Source organism: Aotus nancymaae, unplaced genomic scaffold (genome assembly GCF_030222135.1).
Source record: "Aotus nancymaae isolate 86718 unplaced genomic scaffold, 86718_ANA_hifiasm-v0.15.2.pri h1tg000014l, whole genome shotgun sequence".
NCBI lineage: Eukaryota > Metazoa > Chordata > Mammalia > Primates > Aotidae > Aotus > Aotus nancymaae.
The window spans coordinates 113,705,289-113,729,218 of NW_026988425.1; the positions used below are offsets into that span (position 1 = coordinate 113,705,289).

General features: G+C 39.4%; 1 long non-coding RNA gene across 4 annotated transcripts in view; it reads left to right on the forward strand.

Annotated features, from left to right (window-relative positions):
- Nucleotides 1-23,930, forward strand: part of LOC105707670 (uncharacterized) — a 242,600-nt gene that overhangs the window by 208,648 nt on the left and 10,022 nt on the right. Inside the window, exon 4 of one of the 4 annotated variants that reach the window (XR_010342637.1) lies at nucleotides 12,770-12,966. The exons of the other annotated variants lie outside the window; for them this stretch is intronic. This is a non-coding gene — a long non-coding RNA (uncharacterized LOC105707670). The remainder of the gene's footprint in view (nucleotides 1-12,769; nucleotides 12,967-23,930) is intronic. 4 annotated transcript variants of the gene reach the window in all.

Below are 23,930 nucleotides of genomic sequence, written 5' to 3' on the forward strand. Positions count from 1 at the left end.
CCTCAAAGGTGCAAGTTACTTGGAGGTATCAAATTGCTGAGGCAATTGGAGCCCAAGTTTCAAAAGAGGTCCCTGAAAGCCTTTCTCTCACTACCAGCCTTACCCGCAAGCAGACCAAAGCCTGCTCTTTGTTTGAAGATTAGGGGGATTACTTATAATATTACTTTTTTTTTTTTTTAAGACAAAGTCTCAGTCTGTTGCCCAAGCTGGAGTGCAATGGTGTGATCTTGGCTCACTGCAGCCTCCACCTCCTAGGTTCAAGAGATTCTCCTGCCTCAGCCTCCGAGTAGCTGGGATTACAGGTGTGTGCCACCATGCCCAGCTAATTTTTGTATTTTTAGTAGAGACGGGGTTTCACCATATTGGTCAGGCTGGTCTCGAACTCCTGACCTCGTGATCTGCCTGTCTTGGCCTCCCAAAGTGCTGGGATTACAGATGTGAGCCACTGCGCCTGGCCTATGATCCTACTTCTTGTTTGAAGATTGGCAGTTTAAGAATAATGCTAGATAAATGAATAGCCAATGCATATGGCCAGCCTAGACGCTCCAGACAGATTTATCTGCACTGAAATGGACACACTGAGCATCTTCAACACTTGAATTAAGTCCTTCTTTTCCCCACAACTCCAACCCAGAGCCTCCACGTTTTTATGCCTGGGTCACCCATGGTGAGTGCATCGAATAGTGTCAAGGTGAGATTGCCTGGTATTCTCTGCAGTCCACCCTCTATCTTTGCTTTTATGTATATTAAACTCCTAAGGTATACTTCCACAAGGTTTAGTGGGGGAGACTGTCTTTCATGGTAACTATAGCATAAAAATGCATGGGCATCTAGTGATTACATGGAAATCAACCATTTAATTTATCAGATTAAATACTGATAGGTAATTACTCTGTAGTAGATACTGGTTTTTAGAATCATGTGCTTTCATGAACCTATATTTATTTACATTTTAAGTAAATCTTTATACTACTATCACTTGAAATATTAAATACATGTCAATTATTTTGAACTTAATTAACTGCATAAATGTGCTTATAAGAATTGAGTGTGCTCCTCAGTTTACTACAGGAACAGTTTAAGGCAGAATCTGCTTATACTTTAGAAACCAACATTTAATAAAAGCCACCTGCATATTGTTTCCTTAAGGAAATAACCTTATCTTACAGTTACAAAAGGTTGTATCTGACAAGAATGAGGTTTATCATTGTATTTATAAAGAAATGTACAAACCAATTAATAATGAGTGTTAGTATTTTATTAATCACACTTTGGATATGTAAGAAAATTGATATTAATCCAGGTGCAAGTGAGCATCACATATCCATAGTTAGGCAAAATATAAACTTCCTCTATTGATGCTGGCCTAATCAGTTGAAAAGCAGCACATATACTAAAATTGGAACCCTTTGCCTGCCCCAGAATTTACCCAATCAGTGAGCAAATCCTAAATCTCAGACCACCACTCTATTGGTTGGGCATGAGGGTCCTCTTTTCTCCATTTTTTCTCCCAGACTTCAATAACCTCTTGGATAAAAAGAAAAGAGAAAAACTATTTTAAGAGTCCAGTATATTTTAAAACCTTGTAATGCTCAAATGAAACCAAACAATATTTTGCAAACTGTAAATTGTCATACAGGTGTAGATTACTATTTCCATTGCTAAATTATCCTAACTGAACCTAGAAAATTAGAGAGAAGTAAACATACTAAAATAATAATTATTTCTAAAGGAAATGATTCCACAGCATCTGCATAAAATTAAAGGTCTAGACCAATAGGTTTGTATTTACCATAGGCAGCGAATCTTATCTGGAACAAATAGACACTCAACTAGCATCTTGTAGATAGATCCTCATGAATGATAATGTTGTCACTAAAGGTTTTATTTTACAAGACTTCACCACCCTTGAGAAGCAATTGTGTTGAGATAGTATTGACATTTCTCAAGACAGTATTGAAAAGTCCACATTGATCACACGGGGCAATTGATCAGTAACAGCACCTTACAAGCATCCACTATTTTGCCTTCTAGTAGAGTAGCAAGTTCTGTGCTGTCAGTGTGTCTGAACTGGGTATCAGTAACAACAGTTGTCTGATTTTAGAAGGACACATTCCAATATCTGAACCTCTGAGAGATGGAAAAGGATACATCTTACCCTTGTTAAGTCTTCTGATTCTGGCTTAATCAGAAACATAACTCTCAGATACTAACTCTTAATATATGGCCCAGCCTCACTCAACTTTTCAAGTGTTTCCTTTTTCCCATTGTACAGTTTTATTGCATTTTAATGGTGATGAGTGATATATTGTCATAAGAGAATATATTTTCATTCTGTGTCATATAAAACTCTGGCTCTAGTATCTAAATGTTAGACACATCTGTAAATAGGCCAAAGACTGACCCCCTCCTCTTTTTTTTCCTTTTTGAACCTGAGAGTTGACAAATTTTAAAGCAAACATGTACTCAGTGGCAAACTTATTATCATTTTTTATTTTATTCATATAGATCAGAGTACATACAAACATTTGCATTTGTGCATACATGGTGCTGCTTAATGAACATATGTCAATATGTCATTGTGGAAGGAGAGGAGAAATCAGGCTTGTTCATTGTAAAGAGGACCCTTCTGCTGAGCGGGACCTTGCCATCTTTGATCAACATAGCTAAAGCTTGTGAACTGACTCTTTTACTGCTGATACTTCCTTATGCCATTTTTTCCCACCAATGAACATCCTTAACAGATTTTAGTAGAATCGCCTCCTTTCAGTCTTAGTGGTGCCATTCCCACTCTGTCAGAGACACAGCAGCTGTATTAATCACACTCAGGACCACCACTACCAACAATCTGTCACTGTGGGCTATGGCATGCATCATCCATAATAACTAAAAATTCACACCAAGACCTGATGGTTTGTCTCGGCACTGCGTCCTGTTGCACAAAGCAAACAGAAACCAGTGGCTGTCTTTTCCATCTTTAATTCTTTCTTTATTTTTTTATTTCTATTGGTTATAGCTTAAAGCTTATCGAGTGTAAAAGACATTTTCCCTTTAAAAACTGCTTACTCGATGTTATCTTCTTCATGCTCTGGATCGAGCTCATTTGGTGAAGTGTCATCACATGCTCCCTTTGTGATAATGTCAGTGAGTCAATGGAGTGGATTGGGATTTCGGTTTCCAACTGAATTTCGACAATCTGCTTTTGACTTTTCTTGCAATATTTAACCAGAAAATATGAATTACAGCCTGTGTTTACATGCCAACGTAACTCTTCCATTTTATCATAATTTATTTTTCTTTATTTCTAAGATGAGCTTTACAAGAGAGGTAGACAAAGAATAGAATTAGTGTGAGCCAACCAGATCCTTTTAGCATAAGCAACCCCCATAAGGCGATCATGAAAATGTCAGTGCAAGGCCAATGGTAATAAGCTTTGGTGCAATAATTTATTGCATTAATAAAATGTATTGAAATAAGTAATACTTTTAATAATTACTATTTATTGTGCGTTTATTTTTTGCCAGGTATATGCTGAGTATTTTAGTTAGATAATTTATTTGGATTTTCTCATTTTATTCATGTTACAACCCTGTATAGTGGACACAATTTTTATCATTTACAGATGGTGAAACTGACGCTAATAGATTAAAGACTTTGGTGAAAAATACACAGCCCACAATAATAGAGCCAGACTGGCATTCAGGTTTGTCTGCCACCAAAATCTGCAGTCACCACCAACACTTCACAATAAATTGACTTAGATACAGTGACAATTCTGCAAAAGATAAAATGTACTCTTAGTATCACACCTTCTATATCAGATAACCAAAAAATTTATAATTTTATTTAATACTTTGCGAAGTATCTCTTCAGATCTTTAGCTACTTCAAACATCCTCTCTGCCTCTCTTATATCTGTAAGCAGATTAATAGACATATTTACATCACACTATCCTGCCCTCCATGTCCCTGGGCAAAGCTGACTAGTTTCAGGGCTTCCACTAGTGCCAACCTAACTGGACCTTGGATGAGCTTTCTCCAAATTTTGAGAATGGAATTCAGAGAAAAGTAGTTAATCATCTGCGTTAGTTTGTTTTCACACTACTCTATAGTACTCGAGACTGGGTAATTTGTAAAGAAAAAAAAGGTTTAATTGACACACAGTTCCACATGACCAGGGAGGCCTCAGGAAACTTACAATCATAGCGAAAAATGAAGGGGAAGGAAAGCCATTTTATATGTCAGCGGGCGCCAGACAGCAAGAAGTGTCACACTTTAAAACCATCAGCTCTCATGAGAACTCCCATGAGAACGGCAGGCAGGGGGAAACTGCTTCCATGATCCAATCACCTCACACCAGGTCCCTCCTTCAACATATGGGGATTATTACAATTCAAGATGATATTTGAGTGGGGACACATAGCCAAACTATAACATCTTGAGTGTAGCTGATGGTGAAAGACTGATGCAATTTGGACACATAGATTAACCATCTTTCATCATAAGGACTGAGAGGCAAAAAGTAAAATGAGGAAGGGGTTGGGCGCGGTGGCTCATGCCTGTAATCCCAGTGCTTTGGGAGGCCATGGTGGGAGGATCTCACATGAGGCCAGGAGTTTGAGACCAGGCTGGACAACATAGGGAGACTCTGTCTCTACAAAAATTTAGAAAATTAGCTGTGCATGGCAGTGCTTGCCTGTAGTCCCAGCTACTTGGAAGGCTGAAGTGGGAAGACCGCTTGAGCCCCAGAATTTGAGGCTGCTGTGAGCTATGATCAGGACACTGCACTCCAGCCTGGGTGATGGAGTGGGTGAGACCTCATCTCTAAAATAAATAAATAAATAAAATTTAAAAAATCTCTGAGTGGGTTAAAAAAAGAGGAATATATATATATTTGGAGTGGAGGTGTTATTGAAACAAAAATGCCATATTAGCAACTGCAGTGTCAGTGCCCCCACTCCATCAGAACTGTCACTCCCTGGACCAGCGTGAGCCCAAGACTCTCAGCCCTGGATCTGGAGATTGGAAGTGAGGTAGTGTGGGCTTTTGAAGCCAGAAGCCAAACTGTATTGGCAACAAAATGACTTTAACCATAACAATAATCATGATGGTACAACTTGCTACCATCGATTTAAATGAAGCTATTTTTACATGTTTTGCTTGACTTTGTCTTTAGTAGATGATATCAAAATCCCACCAATGATGTTTTGCAGGGAGTGACAACTATAAGAATCTTGATTCCACTGCTTTTAGTTCTCTGAACTGTATTTAATGGGCATCGCTTCATGGGAAGATTCACTTTTTGAGTAAATACATAGGTGTTATTCTGTTATTATTTCCTAAGGCTCATATTCTTCATGTATTTCTTTTAATGTGACACTGAAAGTAAGCCACTGCATTGTGTGACACTTAGCAACAGTTCTTATAGGTTTAAAATTTATTAATTAAAAAACAGTAAACCCTGAAATCGAGAGGCTTGATGGTTCTACCAATATATTTCCCCAGCAGGCCCTAGAACATTACTTGAGCCTGAGCCTACAACATTATTCACTGCCATTTGTCTTTCTCTCTTTATCCAAATTCACAAGGGCATCCCTGTGGTAAATCCAAATTCAGGAGGAAGAACCTGAATTCATTTTGGAGCCCCTTATTTAGACAGTTCCATTTAGGACATGCACAGGACTCTTTATCTGAGGTCCCAGAGACAAGGTGATTCCTGTCCTGTGGGAGGTGGACATTTAGATTCAGTCAGTGGGTGGAGAAAGGAACCCAAGAAACAGCCAGGTGATTCCCTGGAGGTTGTGGAAGGAATCAGCGTTGTGTGCAAGGTGTATAATTCCAGCTCCAGTGTTCAAACCACTACACTCGCCTGTTGTTAGACAATTTGCAATGTCTTTAGATTTGAGTTTGCTGCCAAATATGAAAGTTTTAGCTGACACAGCAGGTAGGAATTTCTAAACCAAATCTCTAGTGTGGAAAATGTGGTTTTAAAAATTGTCTTTAAATCCATTTAAGTATGCTTCAGAGTCCCTTCACATTCAACCTTAGAGGGGGCTGGTTCTCCTCAATGTTTCATGATGTTGCAAAGGTCCTGCGGTCTTAGACCATGTAGGACGTTTCTTCATTTCTTTCACTTAGGTGTTTTCCCAGTATAATGTCCAAGTATGAAAACTCTTTCCACAATGAAAAAGAGTTTCCCAGCTCTCTTCTCCCTACCTGAAGCCCTCCAAGGAATCCTCCTGTCTCCTCTCTCTTTTTGGACCATCTAACTTAATAGCTTCAATCAGTCAAGATTTTCTGAAAGATTGGGAAATTCTGTTGACTGTATGTATCTCCTAAACATCAAAGGAGCACAAATTATGGCTATTTTATTTAAATAGAAAAAATAATAACAGCCAGCACATACATCACTGAGCCCCAGGCACCATTTGTTACACTTTACATATGTTTAATTAATATGGCAGCAGTCTTGTGAAAAATACCAACTTCTTTATTTTCACAGATGAGAAACTGAGGCACAAATACATTTATCAAATGCCTAAGTCCACTCAAACAATTAAGCAGTGAAGCCAGGCTTCTAACCCAGGCTGTCTGGCACCCAAGTCTATATTCTCTTAAATTTTATACTGTTATTGTAATACAATAAATTATCTTGCTACACTTAAAGTTTTAAACCATTGCAGAGGAATTTTTAATTTGATGAGAGATTTAGGAAGCTTAGATATATTTATGAGCAAAACTATAAAAACTGCATTTTAACATATACTATATATAAAAAGACAAGCTAGACCCTAAAAGAACTTCATAGCTAGAAGAGATATTAGACTGCATGGCATAAACAAAACCAAATTACATGGAAGGAAGTTCTAGTATTGTCAATTAGTTTTATTCTCTCATGCTTACAATGAGCAAAGTATTCTATAACTTGAAGAATGTCTCTTGCATGAATAAAAATTACAATAAGACAATTTTATGGCCTACTATGTAAATAGTTAAGCATAAAATTTTTGTTTAATTTTGGCATTTTATATATTTTTAAAGGGAATACTGTTTATGCAATACAATACTAAGCAGGCATGAAAAATCACCTGTTCTCTTGAGCCGGAGAGGCAGAGGTTGCAATCAGCCATGATCATGCCACTGCACTCCAGCCGGGGCGACAGAACTATCTTTGTATATTGTATATATTGTTGAATACCCCAGCCAGTGGTCACCAGAAATATATCTGCAGTTTAAGTTAGGTTTATAAACTTTCTGTAATGAGGGGAAACACACCCAAGGGGCTCTTGGGACAGACTTGTTGTGGGATTCAAGATTCTGTTGGGTGGTTTTGGTGAGGGATTTAAGGAAGCAAGAGTTTGACAAAAGTTTTAGGGGCTTTCTTGAAACAGTGGCATTTGGAGATTGGATATTTTAAAGATTTTTATCTAAAAGTCAAAAGAAATGACACAGAGCTAGAGTTGTTATTGACATGCTAATTACTGAAGTTGGCCAAAAGAGGAAGATGCTTGGTTATTTTTGGGGTTGTGTGACATCCTTGTCTTTGCCTTCCAGTCAGGCGTGGTTCCACTGTGACCGTGTTTTCATCATATTTTACCGCCGTCACAGAGTGAGCTCATCTAATTATTTGGGACATTCTGTGAAAATGTTTATGTTCAGTAGGGAACATTACAGCCTAGTTATCAGCTGCCATTTCAGGCTCATTTGGTTTGTTTGTTTGTTAATCAATATGTAATGAAAAGACCAGGTAATTTAGTTGATTTTCTTCAGAGGTATATTAGCTTTTAAAATTTCTACTAGCAACAAATATTATTTTTACAATTATACATATAGAATTTTGTTGTTACATATAATTATGTATAATTTTACATAATTTATACATAAATTATGTAATATTTTAATATATACTATATATGTACATATGTGTGTATATATACACAGAGAAAAATAGGGATGTCTTTTCTGTTGCTCACTGGGATGCATGCAGTTCCTTAGCAGCAGTCAGATTAGAATCTGTACCTAACTCAATGACCTTTCCACAACTTTGAAGGCTTTAAGAAGGCTAGATTTTTATTTACTCCATTCTTTTTGCAAATGTTGGCCTTACTGCTATTTGCCTTGAGAGGGCAATGAGTCATTTCACAAGAAACATCCTGAAGTTGGTTTTGTTATCTTCAATGAAATTAAATTCTCCTAAATCTGAGCAATGTATTACTCACTGCTTTGCAACCAGATGGGATTCCTAATTGCAAATTAATTCTAAAGTCCTGGAGGTCCTGGCCATATTTTACACATCTTTATGTGATGCTCTCTAGTATGACTTACAAAAGTTATCAATGCTCAATAAATAGTTGCTGATGAGTAAATCACATACATTTGTGCATAGGCACGCACACATGCACACACACCACAAATGTTTTTGGTTGGTCTTGATATTTTCATTGATACTCATTTTCTGACATCTCAAAACTTTCTACTTCTCTGTGAGATATCATAATAATATAATAAACATAGTTAACCAATTACTGTAGAATATTAGAGAAGACAAGAAGAAAAACTTCTGTGTCCTTCCCTATCTCTTACTTCAGATAAATACCCCATGTCATGTGGAGTGACTGTACAGATAGTGAAGAACCAAAGAGAAAAGAGAAGGCAACAGGTAGAAAGTCTCGTAAAATGAAGGCAATGGTTCATAAAATGATGTTCCTCTCTTTGGCAAGGCAGAGGAATCAGTGCCTACAGACCAGGGAGAGACCTATGGCTTCAGAGACACAATTTCTCACTGGCCCCTGACACTAAGGTGGGCTCCAGCTGAGAAGCTGGAGGAATTTAGAATCAAAGTGCAGTACCAGTTTTCATGGACTAGAACTTTGTCAGTGATCAGAGAATTAACATGGGTATGCAATTACTAAAAAAATGGAGAAGAGAGATGAATATTTTTGTGTTTTAAGGAGAAAACTCAGAAACCAGGGTTTTCTACAGAGCAACTGGCAGTACAAGTCTTGTGCATTTACTGAAATACGAGAAAACTGAAAACATGGAAAGATGGTCCATTAGCTGGCTAATCAGCCCTGCAAGATGAAGTGAGGGCATTGAGCTCCTCATTTTGAAATCAGGAGAAAAGAGGGGCAAGTTTAAATGATGAACTCAGAGGCGTCCTGAAGGGAATGCCTGGCCCACTTCTGTTGCAAATGTCAAAGTGTTTTTGAATGTTAATGCCCCTGAACCTACCCTGGGCCCAATTTCATAATTTTAATTGATTCTTGTGTATAAAGAATTCCCACTGCTGTTAATTTAAATTGCACTGTTAGAACTCCAGGACTGGGTTCCCTGTCTGCCAAGAGTATATTATTTTAATATATTTTTATTTTTATAAAGCCACATTGTGAATCCAGAGGGAGAAATTGAGTAGAGGCTAGGGAATTAAGCCTGGTCTCTCCCTTAAATCATTTTCTGCATTTGGAAGTGTCAACCACTAGGAGCACCTTTTCCTTCAAGTGAAAAATAAGAGGATACTACCTACATCACAGTAGACATGGGAAAGAATTAAAGTTTGCATAGTTGACCAGGGTAGACAGAAGTGAAGATCTATGCAGAATAAGAAAAATAGGGACTTAATTCTAACATGTGGGTGCATTTCATCCTGAATTCAAAACAAAACCAAACAACTAAATTAAACTAGAAAAAGAAATGCAAATCTCAAAAACTAGGACATAAGTGTTTAAAATCTCCACTAGACTACTCTAGCTCACCTCTGTCTAGGAATTCCAGTGAAGACTGTCTCCTTGTAGAAAGACAAAAAACCATTTGTTGATACCATAGTGCTGGCAAGGGTAAGTAGCAACAACCACATCATATTAACTTACAGTAGAGATTTTCCTTTTAGCACTGAGTCTTGAAAAATTAGACATACTGATTTCAGTAATTTGTTGCAAAGTAGTGGTATCTTTTTTCCTTCCTTTAACAGGCGTTAATTATTGCATTTCAAGTAACGTAAAATATAGCAGCCTTGCCTACTGTCAGGTCAGCATGGGCTGCTGAGGTGTCCAAGTATGCATATGTGTGAACATGTGACAGTGGGTGGTTTTGTTGTTTGCTTTATAAATATATTTGAATAAGTGGCTTTTGAGTAAAGTGGTAGGAATTTAACTGGATTGACATATGAATTCACAGGAAGGACTTGGTTCTTGGAAAGGCAGTTGTGCTTTGCCATGGCTTTGTCAGAAGTGCATACCACAATTCAGAGTCTCTGGTTTGGTCAAAAAGGAGGAGTCTAGAGCAGAAAGAAAAGAGAATCCAGGAGTCAGGTAGAAATGGAAATGATAAATAATCTCTCCCAACTCAAGCCTGACTCAATCTCATTTCTCTCAGAGATCTAAGTAACAATGTTCAGACGCTTAATCAGGGACGTGTATATATATGTGTGTGTGTGTGTGTGTGTGTGTGTGTGTGTGTATTTGTGAAAGTATGCATATATACACTTGTATATGTCTGTATATACATATGTATATGTATATATGTATAATACATAGATATATATGTATCTATATGTGCATATACACACATACACAAATGCGTATATATAAATATATTTGATTGCAAGCAAAGGAATACAAATATACATATTACATATACATATTATATATATTTTTAATTGAAAGCAAAGGAGTATTTCTTTAAAATGCTATAGAAAAAATACTGAATTTATTCACTTAAAGGATTTGAGTTGGTCCCAAAAGGGTTTTAGATGGAGGCTGAGGTGGTGGAGGGGTAGAAGCTTATTTTCTTTTAATCAGAATAAAGCTATTAGACATAAATGTCTCCTTACTGACCCAGGAACAATGACCTCAGGGGGAAATATCACCTAAATAAGGTCCATCCCCTCCTTTATGGCTGGGTCAAGTCCTTGATCAGTTGCAAGATATTTCCCTTGTAATGGCCATGAAAGCCTTTTCCTGGGAATAGTTCACTCTTGTAGGGTAATGGTGAAGCAAAATATGTAAAGTTTGATGCTCCTTGAGTTCAGGAGCTGGTCTTTTAACTTCCCCTTGTTAAGCTGGAAAGATGTTGTGAACTGAAATGTTCTTTTCAATTTGAAACTTCATGGAGAACGGTCTCTTTGTGGGACTGGTACTACACACCATGGCTCCACATGACCTTTTCAAGGATCCCATGGTGGATTTATCTTGATTAAAATGGTTCTATTCACAGGAGGGGAAGGGCTGTGCCATCATCCTGAAAAAGAAGGTGGAAAAGACAAAAGGGGGAAAGAAGATACCACTTTCTCATGGAAAGGCAGGAGGAGAAGAGAAGAAGTGAGCGTGACAGAGAGGCATGTTGGAGAATGAGGGAAAGACAGAGAGAAGGAAATAAAAGAGAAAGGCCAGAGGCTCAGGAAAGGGCAGGGAAAGGAATTTAACATTGCCTGAAGAGACATTCTGTCCATTTCTTCTCACTGAAAGGCAAGAGGGAGACATTATCAATCCCATTTTGCAGATGGGGAAACTGAGTCCCAGTGTAAATTACCTTTCCCAAGTTCACTGGGATCATGTGTAGCCAAACCAAGATTCAGTCTTAAGTTAGCTGGACTTCAGACTCTACCCTTTCTATAAGAGAAAGAACACCTGTGTTTCATTTTGGTGAATTCTTAGCAATACCTTTTAAAGTAAATAACAAATGTGCCCCTCCCTGACCTAGACTAGAGCCTACTTTGCACTTTCGCCCTCAGGTCCCCCTAAGAAACACCACAAGCATTATATCTCCGCTAACCAAACCCAATCATCTGGTTTCCCAACAACACCAGGATTCATTTTTGCTTAGAGAGGGACGGTAAAGGCAAGAGAGAATGATGGTGGAAATAAAACTGTTGTAACTTGATGCTGCCCCTGGGATTTATTTACTGTTGATCATGGCTGGGGAACTCTTTGAAACTTACATATGTGTAGGGTTGTGAAGGTTGGTGTGCATATGCCAAAAGAGAGGGAGGACAGAAGGAAGCCTGATGAATAAAGAGGAGAATTCCAGAGAACGAGCAGGATCTATGGGGTGAGGAGGGGATGCGGCGTTGTAACAAAGGAATTGAAAACTCCAGGAGAAATTTATAGTTATATGATCTGTACCCAGGGGGGAAGTATATACAAGAACACTTCTTTCCCACAAAAATGTATCAGGGGTAATGGTTCCTTATGGTGCTGTGTTCTCTGACCGACCATGACACTTTATGTTTTGATTGCGGTGGGAGAGAGACATGGAGGAGTGGGTTCTCTATACTCAGAACTCTCTGTGAAGTTATGCAGAGAGCTCCCTACACTAAGACACACATTTGAGGGGGCAAGTGGGGCCTGGAGTCCAACCTGAATTTCATCACCAAAGCTGTCGGACCTGAGGGGGTTATTTTTGCCGTAAGGATGCACCTTTTTCTAATTTTCCTAAGTGTGGACTGTGGACTAGGTTCTGCCCTGCCTGCAGCTTAAGGAACCCAGAAGTGTCAGTAATACTGTGTTTGAAGATAAAATTCATTTTCCCTGTATTCTTTTGCTGTACTGCGTTCCCCCTGCCCTATTTATTTTTTCTGTCTACAATTCACCAGTTGTCAGACTGCTGATTTATAAGGCTTAGGGGGAACCAATACTTTTTAAAGCACATGTCATAAAGGAACAATGAAATGCTCAAAATTTGGATAGACCCAGGAGAGAGGAGCAATTCCTAAAATAGTGCCTCAAGCAGGTGCTTGTGTACTTATATATGTCTGCTTCATTTTCATCTTACAGATCATAATATTTTATATGAAAAAATCATTCGATCAGCACAGAAGTTTTGGCTTGCTCTGTGGACCCCATTCCCAAGAGGTCACCGTATTGATGCAGAACTTAGTGGAGATACCCAGTTGACATAGCACACGACAGCACAGAGCTCCTGGGCCCAAGCAATCCTCCCGCTTCAGCCTCCCAAGTAGATGGGACTATAGGCATGTGCCACCGCACCCAGTGGAAAAATCATTTAAAAATCAGAGTTGCTCATTGCTAAAAATCAGAGTTGCTTATTGCTAATTTGGAGAACACTTACATTGATCCCTTGTGTCTGAGCAGGATGCTACCAAACTGAAGAGATATTCTTAAGCTCTCTCTGCATCAGAGGGCTCTTGCAATTATCAGTTGGACATAGATGCCAGGGAAAACTTGTATTTCTATTTAGAATCTTAATTATTTGCAAAGTCAGCTTTCTCCTTTAACTTTCTTCCTCTCAAACAATTATACAGTATTTTGACCCAAATTCAGAGACTGATGTTTGCTGTAGAAAGCAGGCAGACAGTGTGCCATGATGGCCGAGAACCCAGAGGTCCAGACCATAGTGGTGGTGCAGTCACTATTTGGCCTCATAATTTTGGGTAAACCATTTACCTCCCGTGATTATTTAAATTAGGCAAAGGGTGCAGTGTCAGTCCAGTGGAGGTTTTTGCAGTGCTCATTTGCATATTAAAGACCCTGAGGAGTTCTACAATACAAAACCCTGTTTACTACTTTGAGAATGTAAGCTTGTTTTCTTTCATGGCACAAATGTTGATATACAGAACAGAATATTCCAGACAGAGAGAGGAATGTCAAAGAAGGCCCAGAAAAGCAGAAACAAACAAACAAAACTTGACATAGTAAGTTCTACTTAGCCAGAATCTGAAGTGACATAAACCCTAAGCAGAGTAGGGAGGAAGTTTGGCCTCATGATATAAACGGTGCAGAGTTTTGAAAGCTGGACCCATCTCTAAAAACAGGCTTCACTTAGAAGCGGACGTAGCCCTGAAATAGAAGTTGTAAGGTCTAGGTACTAGTCCCTGTTCTATCCCAACTGTGAAGACTTAGGCAAACCATTTCCCCCTGTTTAAGCATCAGCCTTCCCATCTGTAGTACAGGAATACTCTGTATGCCTTACATGGTTTTGCATATCAGTTAAGTAGGAGCTTATGGAAATGTTCTGTAATCTATCCTGTACTCCTTAAGCATAAAAGTTTAGCCCCACCACCTAAAATCTTATGGACATAATTTTCTGCAGGTTATTATGTTTATATTAGAGTTAAATATTGAAGAAAAATGCATTTAGTTTCTTTTATTTCAATTACTAAAATTTGCATTTAGTTGTTTCATATGCAATCAAATGGATACTCTAAATAAGTAAATTGGTAAAATGACACACTTGAACATTGGTTACTGCCAGAATCAACTGAAATTCATGATCTCTGGCTGATGGATTTCATAATCTTTTTTCTTAACAGATAGATTTGATTATAATCTAAAACACGTAAGTTTACTCACCATAAATTTGAACATATTTACTGGATTGTTTTAGCTTAAATAAAATGAAGTCAAACCTGAAGACTTTTTTATGAGTTGATCACCACATATAAAAGTTTGTGGTGAGATTAAGGCTGAGGATGAAAACTTATAGCAGAGCTAAGGAGACACAGAACTTGCACCTGAACAGAGAAAACTTTTAAAAAATCATTTAGAGACGTCAAGTTTTCTGCTGCAGCTGGAGCAAGAAGATACTATTCTTCCAATGGGAACAGGAAACATCTGAGAAGTGACTGAAATGTTTTAGTGTATCTTACACGTAGACTGCCCCTTTTTTTTTGTAAAAAAAAAAAAAAAAAAAAAAACTCTCTCACTACCTGTTAGACATGCCAAGGGCGACTCGTTAGATGTCCCAGCTTTAGAAACAGATTTGCAAGCCAGAGTGTTCCAACCCTGCAGTTGGATCGCGGATTTTTAACCTTCACAAGTTTGGCCTTTGAGCGGGACTTGAGAAAGGAAGAAAGAAAAGAAGTAAAGAATGAAGAAGAAAAGCAAAATAAATCAAAAGCAGCTTTCTTGGTAACACCGACATCTCCAAGGCCATGTGCAAAAGGACTGGGTCTCTAATGATATCAATTAGGCCCAACCCGCTGGGATATGAGAGATATATTGTATCCACCGAGTCTGCTAAAGTCCATATGTAAAAGGTCATTAACTGGGTACCGAACATTACAAATTATTGGCCAAGGGTGCCTCTCTACCCCCAGTGCTTTGAACAGTTCTGAAATAAATTATAACCAGTAATGGTTTCATGTTGACAGGCTAATTCCACTTAAATTTTTCTTTCTAAATCAAGGAAAGTATTATTTTTTAAAAACATCAATGTGTGTTGAATGTAGATTCATACTGTCACGCAGGCACACACATGGACACACAAGCACAAAGAAAGGCAACCGTCTGCTTTTCCCAGCTCCACTTCCCAGTTGGGATGGGGGATAGGTGACTTCTCCACCGGAGTGAGGATTTCCCAAAACATTTTCTTCCTTGGCTGATCTCTTTGCATCTCTTTTTCAAGGCACGGTGGGTGTCTTCACAGCAGTGGGTGCGTTTGTTGAAGCAGACACTGTAAACTACTTAATAAAGGCTTACAATTCCATATTGGTGTGGGATTATCTTGGCAGCCCTTCAGGGAGATGTCATCTCTCCCAGGGCTATGTTTAGGATGCCATGGCCACCTGAAGGCATTCTCACAGGCTGACAACTGGCGGCTCCTTCTTACCACCCTTCCTCTGATGCCCGGCCACACGCTGAAGCTGCAGAGATTTCCCAGTCCTTAGAAACTTTGCCAACTCAAGCAAACAAAACAGAATCCTGCTGCATAAATCAGTTTGAGTTGTGGTCCAACTGCATCTTCAGCGTTTGGCAAAATGATGAATTATTCAAGAAGGGAGCTTCCTCTGATAAGATCACATCTTACTTTGGTACCCAAACAGACTGCTCAGAAGCCTGATTTAAGGTTACCTTTTTTTCTGATTTCTGTATCTAATTTCTTGTGTGTTAGAAGGTCAGATAAAATGGATCTGAAACTGTTCTTAGCACTAATTTTAAAGTGACCACTTGAGTTTGTTCTCAAGTTTTGGTTTCTTTTTTTTTTTTCTTTTTTTTTCCAATTGTTCATGTTAGATACTTAGGAGTAATACAAATTTTGGGAGTGCATTTGAAGAGATTAATAAAAACATATGTGGTTTTTAAAAACAAACAAAAACAGAGTTCTACAAATGGAAATATAAGAGGGGTAATCTTGACCAAAATATAGTCTCACCTTGCAGTACTATGCCACTATATGAGTGTAGAATTTTGTTCACCATTCAATACGTTCTTCTAAATTCACCAAGTAAGGCACCAGAGCAGCAACACCATCATCTTTTGGCCCTTGCTGTAGGTTGTGTTATTCTTTCCCTCTCTGACACACAGCAGGAGTGACCAGTTCTTCCCATGTTGCATAGGACTTTCCCTTGTTTTAGCACAAAAGGTTCCATGTTCTGGGAACCCCCTTGGTCCTGGGTCACCAGGAGGTGTGGTCAATTCAACTCCCAGACTAGTGTTCCTTGCCCCAGGGTGTGCAAAGTGAGCTCCCTTTCATGATTTTTCTGATAGACATCACCGTAACAGCATACGTTAATTAAAAGTTAAATTTTCCATGTGGATCAAAATTTGTACCTGTGAGATATACTAAGATCATAGAGGCATAAATCCTCTCAAAGACAGTGTTTCTCAGCATCAGAATACACAGCCTGTGAAGATGCTGCTTAGCACCCTTTCTGTATAGTTCAGAATGAAGAGCCTTTTCTGGGCAGGGAATTCAACCTCCAGGGAATGCTCAGTGGCACCAATTTTCACTCACTAAACCCCAGTCCCAGAGGGAACACAGGCTTTTCTCAGAATGACCAACATCTGCTTTAGGGACTCTTAAGAGAAGGAAGGCAGCTGCATATAAGACCTAAGTGGTTTCAGTGGCTCTTTCATTCTCCAACATCCAATCACAGTGACCTTTATAATATCCGAATTTATGATCAGGTCTTTAGCTATACCCTGAGTTCATTTCCCCTTATCTTGCTTTGTTGTTGACTTGTCTGACCCAAACTTTCTATTTGTGCAGGAAAAAGACACAATCTTGGATTCACAGGGCCTGGCTTTGAGCTGGCTCAATTGTGTCCTCAGTCTGGCCCTTTGAATGAGACCTTGAACTGTTCATGACTTCCATCTCCTCATCATTAACAGGCCCCATAAGATTGATGTCATTGGGCTGTGAGTGTTTAGTGAAAATGTCCATGAATCATGGACCACAGCCCCTGAGAAATAGCAAGTGCTCAAAATATATTCACTGAGACCAAATTCCCCTTGAGATTTCTTCCTGTCTCTCTACTTAGTTCTCTGACAACTCATTTTCTGACCCTTTATTGACTTCTACTCTTCGTTAACCAAAATTCTAGTATGAGAACATTAAGTTGAGGATTTCTGAAATGTTGAAGACAAAGAGATTGCTGTCAGTGTGTGTGATTGGAATACCGAGCTTCCAGCCTGTCTTGCTGAAGGTTTATTAATGGAGCACAGCGCCATACGTTTCCTTAGAGGCAGTGGAGAGAAGTGGTAAAGATAGTGAGCTGTAGAGACGGGTTGTCTGTATTTGAATTTCAGCTCTGCAACTCCATCGCTGCATGCCTTGTCTAGGATTTAACCCTCTGTGCCTCAGTTTTCTCATCTCCAAATGGTAGCAATGAGTGTAACTTACTCCTAGAGTTGTCATTTTAAATATGCTATGTAAATTCATTAATATACACAAAATAATGACAAATAGTAAGTGCTCAGATAGCTCAGCGGGTTCAGCTATTATGACTTTTTTAAAAATTTATTAATTTTACTTTAGGTGCATACTGTATCTGGCATTTCTCCCCATGTTATCCCTCCCCACCCTCCCCCCACCAACCTCCATTGTCTCTCCCCTACCCCCCCACAACTGTCCCCTGTGTGTGATGCTCCTCTCCCTGAGTCCACGTGTTCTTGTTGTTCAATACCCACCTATGAGTGAGAACATATGGTGCTTGGCTTTCTTCTTGGGTCAGTTTGCTGAGAATGATGGTTTCCAGATTCATCCAAGTCCCTACAAAGCAGACGAACTCACTGTTTTTTTATGGCTGCGTAGTATTCCATGGTGTATATGTACCACATTTTCTTTGTCCAGTCTATCATTGATGGGCATTTGGGTTGGTTCCAGGTCTTTGCTATTGTACACAGGGCTGCAATGAACATACGTGTGCATGTGTCTTTATAGTAGAATGATTTATAGTTCTTTGGATATATGCTCAATAGTGGGATTGCTGGGTCAAATGGAATTTCTATCTCTAGATCCTTGAGAAATTGGCACAGTCTTCCACAATGTTTGAACTAATTTACACTCCCACCAACTGTGTAAGAGTGTTCCTATTTCTCCACATCCTCTCCAGCATCTGTTGTCTCCCAATGTTTTAATGATCGCCATTCTAACTGGCATGAGATGATATCTCAGTGTGGTTTTGATTTGCATTTCTCTAATGACCAATGATGATGAGCATTTTTTCATATGTTTGTTGTCTTCATATTATGTCCTCTTTTGAAAAGTGTCTGTTCATATCCTTCACCGACTTTTAAATGGGGTTGTTTTTTTTCTTGTATATCTGTTTCAGTTCTTTGTAGATTCTGGATATTAGCCCTTTGTCAGATGAGTAGATTGCAAAAATTTTTTCCCATTCTCTTGGTTGCCGATTCACTCGAATGATGGTTTATTTTGCTGTACAGAAGTTCTGGAGTTTAATTAGATCCCATTTGTCTATCCTGGCTTTTATTGCCATTGCTTTTGGTGTTTTAGTCATGAAGTCCTTGCCTATGCCTATGTCCTGGATGGTGTTGCCTATGTTTTCTTCTAGTGATTTTATGGTGTTAGGTTTTATGTTTAAATCTTTGATCCATCTGGAGTTAGTTTTAGTGTAAGGTGACAGGTAGGGGTCCAGTTTCTGCTTTCTGCACATTGCTAGCCAGTTTTCCCAACACCATTTATTAAACATGGAGTCCTTTCCCCATTGCTTGTTTTTACTGGGTTTGTCAAAGATCAGATGGTTGTAGATCTGTGGTGTTTCTTCTGGAGTCTCTGTTTTGGTACCAGTACCATGGTGTTTTGATTACTGTAGCCTTGTAGTTTGAAGTCTGGCAGCATGATGCCTCCGGCTTTGTTCTTTTTGGTTAGGATTGTCTTGGCTATGCGGGGTCTCTTGTGATTCCATATGAAGTTTAAAGTGGTTTTTTCCAGTTCTGTGAAGAAGGTCATTGGTAGCTTGATGGGGTTAGCATTGAATCTATAGATTACTTTGGGCAGTATGGCCATGTTCATGATATTGATTCTTCCTAACCATGAGCATGGAATGTTTTTCCATCTGTTTGTGTCCTCTCATTTCGTTGAGCAGTGGTTTGTAGTTCTCCTTGAAGAGGTCCTTTACATCCTTTGTTAGTTGTATTCCTAGGTATTTTATTCTCTTTGTAGCAATTGTGAATTGGTGTTTGCTCTTGATTTGGCTCTCTGTTTGTCTGTTATTGGTATATAGGAATGCTTGTGATTTTTGCACATTGATTTTGTATACTGAAACTTTGCTGAAGTTGCTTATCAGTTTGAGAAGATTTGGAGCTGAGATGATGGGGTCTTCTAGATACACAATCATGTCATCTGCAAATAGAGACAGTTTGACTTCCTCCTTTCCTAATTGAATCCCCTTTATTTCTTTTTCTTGCCTGATTGCTCTGGCTAGAACTTCCAATACTATGTTGAATAGGAGTGGTGAGAGAGGGCATCCTTGTCTAGTGCCTGATTTCAAAGGGAATTCTTCCAGCTTTTGCCCATTCAGTATGATATTGACTTTAGGTTTATCATATATAGCTTTTATCATTTTATGATACGTTCCATCAATACCTAGTTTATTGAGAGATTTTAGCATGAAGGGCTGTTGAATGTTATCAAAGGCCTTCTCTGCATCTATTGAGATAATCATGTGGCTTTTGTCTTTGGCTCCGTTTATGTGATGGATTACATTTATGGATTTGCATATGTTGAACCAGCCTTGCCTCCCTGGGATGAAGCCTACTTGGTCATGATGGATAAGCTTCTTGATGTGCTGCTGCAATCTGTTTGCCAGTATTTTATTGAAGATTTTTGCGTCAATGTTCATCATGGATGTTGGCCTGAAGTTTTCTTTTTTAGTTGAGTCTCTGCCAGGTTTTGGTATCAGGATGATGTTGGTCTCATAAAATGAGTTAGGGAGGATTCCCTCCTTTTGTATCGTTTGATACACTTTCAGAAGGAATGGAACCAGCTCCTCTTTGTACGTCTGGTAGAATTTGGCTGTGAACCTGTCGGGACCTGGACTTTTTTTGGTTGGTAGGCTATTGATTGCTGCCTCTACTTCAGCCCTTGTTATTGGTCTATTCAGGGTTTCACCTTCCTCCTGGTTTAGTTTTGGTAGAGTACAAGTGTCTAGGAATTCATCCATTTCTTCCTGGTTTACTGGTTTATGTGAGTAGAGCTGTTTGTAGTAATCTCTGATGGTAGTTTGTATTTCTGTGGGATCAGTGGTGATATCCGCTTTATCATTTTTTATTGCATCTATTTGATTCTTCTCCCTTTTCTTTTTTATTAATCTGGCTAGCAGTCTATTTTGTTGATCTTTTCAAAAAACCAGCTCCTGTATTTATTGATTTTTTTGAAGGGTTTTTTTGTGTCTCTATCTCCTTCAGTTCTGCTCTGATCTTAGTTATCTCTTGTCTTCTGCTAGCTTTTGAGTTTTTTTGATCTTGCTCCTCTAGTTCTTTCAATTTTGATGATAGAGTGTTGATTTTAGATCTTTCCTCTCTTCTCTGGTGGGCGTTTATGGCTATAAATTTCCCTCTCGATACCGCTTTAAAGGTGTCCCAGAGATTCTGGTAAGTTGTGTCTTCATTCTGCTTGTTTTCAAAGAACATCTTTATTTCTGCCTTCATTTCATTGTTTATCCAGCCAACATTCAAAAGCAAGTTGTTCAGTTTCCAAGTGGTTGTGCAGGTTTGAGTGTGTTTCTTGATCCTGAGTTCTAGTCTGATTGTGCTGTGGTCTGATAGATTGTTTGTTATGATTTCTGTTCTTTTGCATTTGATGAGGAGTGATTTGCTTCCAATGATGTGGTTAATTTTAGAGTAAGTAAGTGCAATGTGGTGCTGAGAAAAATGTATATTCTGTGGATTTGGGGTGGAGTGTTCTGTATACGTCTATTAGATCCACTTGGTCCAGCTCTGCATTCAACTCCTAGATATCCTTGTTAATTTTCTGTCTCATCGATCTGTCTAATATTGACAGTGGAGTATTGAAGTCTCCCACTATTATTGTGTGGGAGTCTAAATCTCATTTTAGGTCGTTAAGAACTTGCTTTATGTATCTGGGTGCTCCTGTGTTGGGGGCGTATATATTTAGGATAGTTAGCTCTTCCTGTTGGATTGATCCTTTTACTATTATGTAATGTCCTTCTTTGTCTCTTTTGATCTTTGTTGGTTTGAAGTCCATTTTATCAGAGACTAGGATTGCAACCCCTGCTTTTTTTTGTTCTCCATTTGCTTGGTAAATCTTCCATCCCTTTATTTTGAGTCTATGTGTGTCTTCGTATGTGAGATGGGCTTCTTGAATACAGCACACTGATGGGTTCTGACTTTTTATCCAGTTTGCCAGTCTGTGTCTTTTGATTGGGGCATTTAGGCCATTTACATTCAATGTTAATATTGTTATGTGTGAATTTGATCCTGCCATTTTGTTACTGGCTGGTTTTCTTTCTCATTAGTTGACTCATTTTCTTCATTGCATTTTTGGTCTTTGCCAACTGGTTTGCTTTTGCAGTGACTGTTACTTGTTCCTTTCCATGCTTAGTGTTTCTTTCAGGAGCTCTTGTAGGGCAGGTCTGGTGGTGACAAAATCTCTCAATAATTGCTTGTCCGTAAAGGATTTTATTTCTCTTTCACTTATGAAGCTTAGTTTGGCTGGATATGAGATTCTGGGTTGAAAGTTGTTTTCTTTAAGGATGTTGAATATTGGCCCCCACTCTATTCTGGCTTCTAGAGTTTCTGCTGAGAGATCTGCTGTGAGTCTGATTGGCTTCCTTCCCTCTGTGGGTGACCTGACCTTTCCCTCTGGCTGCCCTTAGCATTTTTAACTTCATTTCAACTCTAGTGAATCTGACAATTATGTGCCTTGAGGTTGCTCTTCTTGAGGAATATCTTTGTGGAGTTCTCTGTATTTCTTGAATTTGAAATTTGGGCTGCCTTGCTAGGCTTGGGAAGTTCTCCTGGGTAATATCCTGGAGTGTGTTTTCCAGCTTGGATTCATTCTCCCCGTCATATTCAAGTACACCGATCAAGCATAGATTAGGTTTTTTCACAGAATCCCATATTTCTTGAAGGCTTTGTTCATTTCTTTTCACTCTTTTTTCTCTTGTATTGCCTTGTCTTTTTATTTCATTGAGTTGATCTTCAATCGCTGATACCCTTTCCTCTGCTTGATCGATTCGGCTGTTGAAACTTGTGTTTGCTTCACGTAGTTCTTGTGCTGTGTTCTTCAGCTCCATCAAGTCGTTTATGTTCTTCTCTAAGCTGGTTATTCTAGTTAGCATTTCGTCTAACCTTTTTTCAAGGTTTTTGGTTTCTTTGCATTGAGTTATAACGTGTTCCTTTAGCTCTGAAAAGTTTATTATCCACCTTCTCAATCCTGTTTCCGTCAATTCTTCGCACTCCTTCTCGGTCAAGTTGTGATCCTGTGTTGTTGAGGAGTTGTGATCCCTTGAAGGAGAGGTGTTCTGGTCTTTAGTGGTTTCACCTTTTTTGTGCTGTTTTTTTCCTATCTTTGTGGATTTACCTGGCTGTGGTGTCAGAAAGCTGCTTGATGAGGTTGCTTGTCTGCCTGTGGGGGCGCTACTGGGTTTCTAGGGACTCCTTCAGGTTACTAGGGAAGCTTCCTGTGTCTTTTTTATGCTGGGAGATTAGGCCCGCCTCTTCCGCTGACATATAGGTGCTGCTGGGTTGTCAAGAATGCCGTCCTGTCCCCTTGTTACGTAGGCTTCCTGTGTTTTTGGTTAAAACATGTAGCCCAGTCCCACCCCTCTAGTGGTGGGTCGTGCCCTTCCTCCACTGGGCTGGATCATTCAGGGTTCATCTCAGACTGTGGCACTGGCTACGCAACCCACTAGAGTCAGAGCTTCAGCCCTCCAGGGTTTGTGGGGGAGGTTAGGGACCCGCCCAGCCGCACCTGGCAGTCTCCCCCTTTGAGCTTTCTCTCTCTTCAGTCATGGGGTAGGGGCCGCCCAGCTGCTCCCACTTACAGCTCCCTTTCTTTCTGGGCGGGGGGGGAGGGGGCGATAGCTCAGTCTGCAGACTCTTACTCAACTCCGCACTTGTAATTCCCCGTGCTTGACTGGCAAAGATCCCCTTTTCTGTGTACTGCTGAGGCTTTGGGGGAAGTGCTGTATCTGGACTGGAGCGCCAGAGGTGGAGCCTCCGACTCGCCAGTTAGATGCACTTTCTGGGTGAAGCAGCACCCCTCCCCGCCTCGGTCTGCCCTGAGTGCACTTTGCTCACCGTTGGACCAGACCCGTTGAAGTGCACTCGGTATCTCGGTTGGAGCTAGGAGATCTCTGGGTTTCTGTGTCTCTCCCGCTGTGTGTTGTGTGCTGGAGTTGTGTCCAATCTGCCATCGTGGATCCTCCTCCTATTATGACTTCTTGAACCTCCCCAGGAGCTCATGTTACCACTCATTTTTCCATCTGGCTCTGCCTGTAGCATCCAGATACCAACAACAATGCTCCGTAACCATCTTTCCTAGAGCATCCAAGCACTCATCTCTTACAGGACGTCACAATGAATTACTTAAGTGTGACTGGAACTCATTAAAATATAATATGCTTGGGTTTTGTTGATTATGTACTTAAACTGAGCTCTGAATTTTTATCATTTAAAACCTGGTAAATGGAATAATTTAAACATTTGCAGTTTGTATACTCAGCTGCTGTGATTTACTTTCAAGTTTTGCTTTTCTCAAAGTGTGATGACT